The sequence below is a fragment of the Vombatus ursinus genome, unplaced genomic scaffold (genome assembly GCF_900497805.2).
Source record: "Vombatus ursinus unplaced genomic scaffold, bare-nosed wombat genome assembly UNPS02014854.1, whole genome shotgun sequence".
Taxonomy (NCBI): Eukaryota; Metazoa; Chordata; class Mammalia; order Diprotodontia; family Vombatidae; genus Vombatus; species Vombatus ursinus.
Window position 1 is genome coordinate 163,828 of NW_020954632.1, and position 9,247 is coordinate 173,074.

At 35.0% G+C, this 9,247-nt stretch overlaps 1 long non-coding RNA gene across 1 annotated transcript in view; it reads right to left on the reverse strand.

The window, feature by feature from the left end:
• The window catches only part of LOC114027242, a 60,040-nt gene that overhangs the window by 8,463 nt on the left and 42,330 nt on the right, over positions 1 to 9,247 (reverse strand). The window contains exon 2 of the long non-coding RNA XR_003567242.1: positions 2,510 to 2,595. This is a non-coding gene — a long non-coding RNA (uncharacterized LOC114027242). The remainder of the gene's footprint in view (positions 1 to 2,509; positions 2,596 to 9,247) is intronic.

Consider the following 9,247-nt stretch of genomic DNA (forward strand, 5'->3'; position numbering starts at 1 on the left):
TTAATTTAGGTATTTATAATACTCAAAATGACTTATTTGCTCAAAATTATTCTTAAAAAAATATTGTTGTATACAATGTTCTTTTGGTTTTCCTCATTTTGCTCTTTGTTATTTCATGTTCAAGGAAAAGAACCTATACATTCTAAGATGTTTATAGCAGCTCTCTTTGTAGTGGCAAAGAACTGGAAATTGCAAGGATGCTCATCAATTGGGGAATGGCTGAACAGGCATATGATTGTGATGGAATACTACTGAGCAGTAAGAAATGATGAGCTTGCTGACTTACTCCCTCTCTTCTGCTCCCTCTGCCAACTGCTTCCCAACCATCTCACTGCCCCTTGGTATCTTTCCTTCTTCAACATATGTGTTCTCTCCACCTTTAGGCTATTAGCTCCTTAAGGGCAGGATTTTGTTTGCTTTTGTAGTTTGCATCCCGTGGGCTTAGCGCAGTGCTTGGTGGAAAACGAGTTTTCATAGGTGGCTCAGTGGGCAGAGTGCCAGGTCTGAAGTCAGGAAGACTCATTTCCCCGAGTTAAAATTTGACTTCAGACACTTACTAGCTGTGTGACCCTAGGCAAGTCACTTAACCCAGTTTGCCTCAGTTTCCTCATCTGTAAAATGAGCTGGAGATGGAAACGACAAACTACTCCAGTATCTTTGCCAAGGAAACTCTCAATGGGGTCACAAAGAGTTGAATACTGCTGGATATGACTGAACAACAACAAAAGTTTTCATAAAAGCGGTCACTTTCCTTCATTCATATGTAAATTATTGATATCTTTTCTCAAAAAGACCCCAAAAGGGGTCAGGAAGAGTTAGACACAACTGGAAAATAACTAAACAGCAAACAACTTCCTTCCCCCTCCACCTCACCCCCCCACCACCACATACTTCCTAAGGTTACTCTTGTGATCAAATGAAATACTGAATATGAAAGCACTTTAAAAACTGTAGAGAGTTATGCTAATGTAGAGTGTTTTCATTTTTATCTGCAGTAAAAGGAAAAGCTCCCTCTCTTTACTTGATGTTGTTATTGTTCAGTCATTTCAGTCAGGTTTGACTCTTTGTGACCCTATTTGGGTTGGGTTTTTTTGTTGGCAAAAATACTGGAGTTGTTTGTCATTTCCTTCTCCAACTCATTTTGCAGATGAGGAACTGAGGCAAACAGAGTGAAGTAACTTACCCAGGGTCACACAGCTAGTAAGTGTCTAAAGCCAGATTTAAACTCAGGAAGATGAGTCTTCCTGACTCTAGGCCTGGCATTCTATCCCACCTAGCTGCCCCTACTTTACTTGACGGCAGCCTTCATCTGGATTCTAGAAAGACTATCAGAAAGCTCTGAACATTATCTCAGGTCCCCTGAAATAATGTTTTCATTAAATTTAATACTGTGTCCTATGCCTTTACAGAGTCGATACAAGAATGATCCATTTGAGCAATATTCCTTTATCTTTTGTACCAATATAATTGGTGATGTAACCCAATGCCCCTTACACAATAACTCTCATAGTACATTTTTACTTTTTTTTTTTACTTTCAGGAAAAAAAGTTTGTCCTTGCATATTAATTTTCATCCTTTCTTTGTTAGAAAAGGTAAACTATGAAAAAAGGTTTAGATTTTGGTCTCATTTGCCAGAAAATTTAGCTCTAAATTTAGTGTCCAGTGACAGTAACACAGTAATCTCAGGTACCTGATAGCATCTATGCTTTCCACTTTTTTTTTGGTGGTCTCTGTTCTGTTCTTGTTTCTAAGTGTTCTATTTTTAATTATGTTCAATATGTTAAACCACTTCACATCTTTCATTTTTTAAATATAAAGGACATAAATCCTAAATAAAAATAAAATTATTAAGAGCAAGAACAGGTTAAAACTTAAAGATAGGAAGGAAGAAAACCGTGCATTCATTAATCATGGATATCTTGAGGAAAGATACTTTAAAAGAAATATCCTGAATATTTTGTCAAGTAATACCCATAGGACTAAATGTCATCATAAAGATCAACCAACTTCATTCTCATCTCCATTTTGTTCATCAAATGGTAATGGTCTTCCTGACTGCAAGTAGGCATTCAGACCTAAAGTTTGGGGCCAGAGTTTAAAACTATGTCTAATATAAAGATGTTGAATTTTCATTCAATGAATGATTCATTCATTCACTTTAGGAGATAGATAGCTGCATCCTACAAAACAGAGTTTAATGAATCCCTATAATCCTGAATGGACAACACTGTCCATTGTGAACTGATAAATGCCTAGATAGATGTGGCAACAGCTTCATCTTTAAAGAAAATGACCGTTCTTGATAACTGTTAATAGAGAAAGCCTTTCTAAAAAATAAAGAAAGGACCTCTGCTGTTCACTTTCAGTAATAAATCAGGAAATAATCCCAAATCTGACATTTAAATGTACTCAACAGCAATCTACATGAGGGTCCCCTATGGGATAGGATTGTACCACCTACATGTGGAACCAGTGGTCACAGGAAATGCTGTGCATAAGTTCACTTACCTTGGCAGTATATTTTCCAGGGACGTCCACCTAGATGATAAGGTTGATGCACACAATGCTAGAGGTAGCTTAGCATTTGGGAGTCTCTGAAAGAAAGTGTGCAAGGGAAGAGTTATTAAGCTGTTACAAACTAAAGGTCTATAAAGCCATTGTGCTGACTTCACTGTTGTATGCCTGTGAAACCTGGACAATCTATCAGCATCATGCCAGAAAACCGAACCAATTCTACTTGAATTGTCTTAGGAAGATTCTGAAGATTGCCCGGCAAGATAAGGTACTGAACATTCAAACTCTACTGCAGAGAGCACACTAAATTGTACATAAAGATCCCATTGGGCTACACATTGACTCAGAAAAACACATTTTGGAATTATCTATGTTCTGTTGTAGTTTTTATTTATTTTGTTAAATGTTTCCCAATGACATTTTAATCTGATTCTGGCCCAACTTGGGAGTGTTGTGACAGTGTGTTTGACACCTCTGATCTGCAGCATCTAAAGACCACAGGTGACATTATCACTATTACTTTCATCTGAACCCTTCAATCAGGTCTACTCAAACTATTGAAATAGTTTGATGATACATCAATGTTGTTATTACCTACAATCATGCAAATCACAACTCATCCATATTTGTCCACCATCTTGTCTGTACCTTTGTAACTTTGCCATAGAGAGTCCACCCAAGAAGCTTGAAACTTTCCTTGCTTTCTCTTGACATCATAAGGACATCAGTGGAGTACATTGGTTGTGTAGCAGATATTTCTTACTCTAGCCATATCTAGCCCATCTCTTCGCTAAAACATTTATTTTATGAACATCTTTATTCAGTCTTTTCATCAAAATTCTCTGTTGATACAAAACATAATGAAGCTGAGAGTTTGAAGTTGTATATTTGAATGAGAGATCGGGCTGTGAGTAAAGCTATTTTCTATGAATAAACCAAAAAAGTGAATTTGGCAACTACATATAAACCCTAATATACTCCTAATTATCCACAGGAAACATTGTCCTCCTATGTAGATCTGGTCTTCGTAGGGAAGCAAATTACTTTTTTGCTTTTAAAAAATACTGAGTCAACTCAAATGTCTTGAAACTTTTTTCTTACTTTTTTTTAAACTTGCTATGTTTTATAATGCCTTTTGGACCCTAGATAATGTTTGTTCTTGTTGTTTTTATAATACAGACCAAAGTGTGCATTAATATTGCTAATGCTATTCATAGATCCTAAATATATACAATTCAAGCTCCATATCCCAAGTCTACTGTTTCAAAGCTGTCTCATATCTGTATATCTAGGTTATGTCTCCTGACATGAATCAATTACCTGTTAACTCCCTTGATTACTCAAACCCTTGTTTACCTAAATGTTTTGGTGTCCCAAAACATTTTTGATAAGCAAGGTTAGGCTGTCTGAGATGCACAGGTGCACCTTTGGGTCCATGCATTATGGATTCCAAATCACCAACTGCACACCTGTCACTGTGACATTATTTGACTCTACAGAGGGCACTCAACATTCATCAGAAATACACATAATTATAGTACAGAAATATTGGATGAACAGTCTTGTGTTTTTTATTCTTTCTTTTCCTTGGAAATTAAAGAGCTGGTTACTTATTTTATCCCAGCAAAATTGTTCTCAGAGAGATTTGTATGCTAGACTATGTGACCTGAAGTCTAATCTAACTCTGAGATTCTAAAATTCTTTGCTTCAACTCAGTTTCACAAACATTTCTGCAGTGTTGACTATGTGCAGAGTATTACTTTTAGTTTGATTTTTTATTTTTGAGGTGATGATACATGCTGTCATTATCATCATTTGTGTGGGATAATAGAGTCAATATCAAAGTTATTAGAATACTGAGGTCATCAGAAGTACTCATTACATTAAAAAAAAGGTAAAAATTATATGTAACAGAGGCTATATAATCCAAAAGCTAGATTTGTGTGACTTGTGCAATATATATGCACATATAGTTATTTCAAGCAATAGAACCACAGAATAAGCTATGTCATATACTAATAACAGACATTCAAGAATATACTGTTTTAAAAATAATTTTTATTGAAATATTTTTGTTTTATATTGCTTAAATTTCCTCCTGCATCCCTTATACCTTTTATCATCAAAATTTAAATACCGTCTAAAAATCATCAAAGCCAATCAGTCCAAAACTATGAAAATATGGCAATGAAAATATGAAAAAATATGGCAATATATTCAATGTTTCATACTAATGTCCCCATGCATACATAGATTTAGGGAAAATGTGCATCTCTTGTATACTTTTGTTTCTTTTCACATGGGCTATAATTTTGAGCTAAGATTATTAGCTTTTGCTAAGTTCCTACCCTTTCCACCAACTCCTTTAGCCATGACCTGTGGAACATTGAGAAACTTAAATGTTTTATGACATAAGCATTTGATACAGATTTATTTGTTACTTGATATGTGGGGCAATGAGGGAGGTGGTCATTTTGTGCCATCTAACCCAATTCATATTCACTTATCCTTTCAGGAAACTAGTCACACAGGGATAATAATCTTTTCATACCCCCCCTTTATCTCATCCACTTCCTTCAAAGTAAAATTTCTTCGTAAATATAATTATTCTAAAGATCAAGCATCCTTGTAAGGTAAATAATCAGAGAAGAAAATTCAAGTATATTACTTTTTTGTCCCAGTTGATAAATTTCCTACTGAAAATCCAATGCACCTCGAGACTGAAGTCCCCCTAATTCTACACAAATGTGATTTGCTAGAAAGAGTATTGGATTTGAATTCAGAGAAGTTGCCCATTGTCATATAAATAGTAAATATCAGAGGTGGGATTAGAAGCTAGGTCATCTTCACTCAATTTTGTATCCCCAGCACCTAACATAATACTTGACACATAGTAGACACTTAATAAATGATTGATTATTGATTAACTAATTTTCTTCAGTTACACCACAGTGACTACCATTATTTAACCCCATGATCAGGATGGAGAAGACAAATTATTTATAACATTAAATTCTGTATGGAAGGAAATCTTACTCAGAGCTCTTTGGTGCCCAATTAAATTCAGTGTGGTATTCCTGTTTGTAGAGGTGAATCACTAGGGCTAAATTATTTCTGAAGACCTGGTTATGTAAGTGTTCCTTAAAACAGGGACACACTATTTCTTCATCCACAGATAATTAGGATGTCTACATACAGTATACTATAAGCTGTCATGCTCATTAGCCTAAACTCATCAATGAAATTAATTTTTTGCATGTGATTTCAGCTCATGTAACCCTTCTCCCAAGATCAATTTGCATAATTTGGTATAGTTTGAAATGACTGGCAATAGCTGCTAATTGTTGGGGTAGGGCTGAACCCCTAAAGAAGATAAGTCTCCCAGGCAAAGGTTGGAATCCAGTGTCTGGTAGTGTGGGCCGAATTGATATTAGTTTAATAACCTATAAACTATGTAAGAAAATGTAATTGTCCTACATTACAAGGGTAGTCCTTTAACTGCAGTTTATTCAAATGTATAATCTAAATAATTGAGTACCTTTGCATACAATAGAACAATTTCTCATATGCAAACACCATTTAATAGACAGTGAAATCCAAACAGATGGATAAAAAAGATGCCAGAATATAATTGGTTTGCTTTTGATTATTTCATTGATACAAATTTACTTAAACAATAAGTCTAGGCAAAGTAGGATTTATTCAGTTTGGCACACTGAGATGGAGACCCTCAATAGTACTTTTAAAACAATCTGCCATAGTTTTAATGTTTGAGGCAATAAAAGAGAATGATGAAGTCAAAGTTTTGACGAAACATTTGGAATATTCTGTGGTTCATGCATACCTATACATGGGGATTTCCTGGGGAATAAGTCCACCCTTCTATTACTATCATTAAAAGTTCAGGGTCTCATACTAAATGTTTCCCCCCACTCACTTCTTTTTGAATAGTCATGATGAATCAATGTAAAAAGAAAGAAAATAAGAAAAATCAGACCCTGAAAATGAAAACTTGTTTCTAACACTTCTTTGGGTTGAATGAATGAATTCATTTAATCTTAGAGGGCTGTTTTATTCAGGTTTTGTAGATAAAACCTCAGGAACTAGGACACTGAAGCCAATTGTAATCAGTGTGTTAATTGAGATCTTAAACACAAAAATAGTTTTGAGTCTGTGTGTTTTCTGTCAGTGATTTTTAAGAGTTCAGAAAACAGGTCTGGCTATAACAGGGAATGTTTTCAACAGACTTCAATTTAATTCAACAAATACTTATTAAGTGTTTACTATATGAAGGTTCTATACTATGAGACAAAGGATAAGAAGATGGCAATTTGCATTGGTAGAGGAAATTTCCCTTACCAGTGAAATAATAGATCAAGTCCCTCTCCCTTGTTCTAAAAGCACTTAAAAATATTTATTTACACAGAATAGGAGCTAATATCCTTTTTAAAGCTACTATGGTAGCAAGTAGAAAGATATTAAACATGTCTCCTTAGGAAATTTTTATCATATTCAAGTATTTGCATCCAAAGAAAGATGTTAGAAAGAAAGAAAAAAGGAAGAAAAAAAAGAGGGAGAAGGAAAGAAAGAAGGAAGAGAGGGAGAGAGGAAGGCAAAAAGAGAAAGAAGACAAAGAGAAAGAAAGAAAGGGAGAGACAAGGAAGAACACGTATATAGAGCAATGAGAGATGGAAATAAAAATTGCAAGAGAGAAAGGAAGAAAGAAAAAGAGAAAATGAGGGAAGGAAACTATTTCTGAGAGGAAAATGTTTTCTGATATATCTAATGCCTACCTGAAACATTTTTGCTTAGCTTTTTAGATATATTTTGAAAACTTTCTCTTCTGAAATTAGAGAAATTAAGGATGTATATAATTCATCTCACCATTGAAACAATAACCTTTGATTTCTTAATTGCACCAAAAAATTGCACATTTGCTATTTTGAAAAATGAGCTAAATATTTGGTAGGCAAAACATCATTCTGTACCCTGACTTTTATCTTGGTGATGTAAGAAGAGCTTTTAAAATATTCAGTCCAATCTCTAATCCATTTTTTACAACCTCATGTTTGGTAGGGGGAAAAGGGGAATCTAACAGGTTGCTAACAAAATGACCAGTTTATTGCTATCTGTTGAGTGATTTCCCCCCCCATTTTTCACTACTGTTGCCCTCTTGTCAGGAGAAAACCAAAACAAAACAAAACAAAAAGATAAGAATGGTAGTTGTTATTTGGGGGAAGATGCTGAGTAAGGAGTTTTTCTAGGTTTTTTTTTTTTCTTTTTAATTTCTTTTCCATAGGATGAATGAAACCTACCACACTTTAAATAAATTCAGAGCATTGAACTATACCCTTTCAAATATTCAACAAAGACACAGAATCTTCCCAGCGAGGCATCAGTAAGCCACAACCACCCCAACAAAAATGTATTCAGTTTCAGAAAATGTCGGCTGTTACCAAAGTTGCCAGATGGACAGTTTGGGGGTGTTTCTTTGTGAAAATATTCCAGGAGATTTTATTGTCATTAATCTTTTCCAAGGGTGTATATAATTCATCTCACCAGCCATCAGAATTCCCAGAGGGTAAATTACTCTGGAGATCTCTGTGCCCTCACACTGTAGCAAATTGACCTGCTCCTTGTTTGCCATTTTTGTGTACTACATTGCTTATTTAACAAGAAACAGAATGATTGTAATTCTGAGAAGGCCCTTTGATAGTAGTTTTGACACTCTGCCTGAATAATGACCCTCATTATGGTGCCCGTGACAGGCTCTGAAAGTCCTGATTTATGAATACATCACAGGTTCAGTGTGAGAGCTCCCCCTACTCACTTACTTCTGATATAGGATGAGATAGGGACAGAGTCCTTTGAAATAGAGTGAAGATGAGATAATTGCATGATTATGACCATTCAAATAACCTCTTTCCCTGATTTAACAAAGCTCTGTCATTTAATTTTGATTGTCTCTGAAGTTATTAGGAACCTTTGACAAAGTGTTTGTTAGAAGAATGTGTTTCAGAGTCACAGGGCCTCAGAGGAAGGTGGAACTTATTCCCACTTTTTCAGGGACCAGGAGTCAGACTGTCTTTCTATTGCAAATACTCATTAATGGTTGATGTGATAATAGACTGTTAGAAGCAAGATTAGCTAAGAGCAAAAAGTCTGTGTCCTTGGTAAAATAAATTACAAGACACTTTGTAAACACACATTTTTGTGAGGATTTTTTTTTGTTGATTTATTGTTTCCTCTATAGTGATTATTTAAATAAATGTAGCTAATTTAGTTCATTTGCAGCACTTTATAATTTTGGTCTTTGTGAAGGGCTTATATGTAAAAGCCTCAAGGAATCACATACCCATTAAATCTTTTTACAAGTGCAATAAATAAATAAAGAGACATTGCTTAATTTTACCAGTTAGATTTTTTAAAAAAAAGGCAGGAGGGGTAAACTGATTTCCTTTTCTTCTGCTGGGGATAAGGAGGAACATGTTAATATACTTTCTCCCAATAATGGTTTTATAAAGCTTGAAAAAAAAGTCACACAACTGCATAAGACATTATACATTTTATTAAGGCTGCAAGGAACACAGCCTTCTCCATCATCTCACCTCTTAAGATGTGAGTGTTCTGGTCAATGACCTTTCTTGCCTTGTAATGCTTTTCTTGCTTCGAGCTTCTCCAATTCTGTGATTAAAACACACACACACACACACACACACACACACACACACA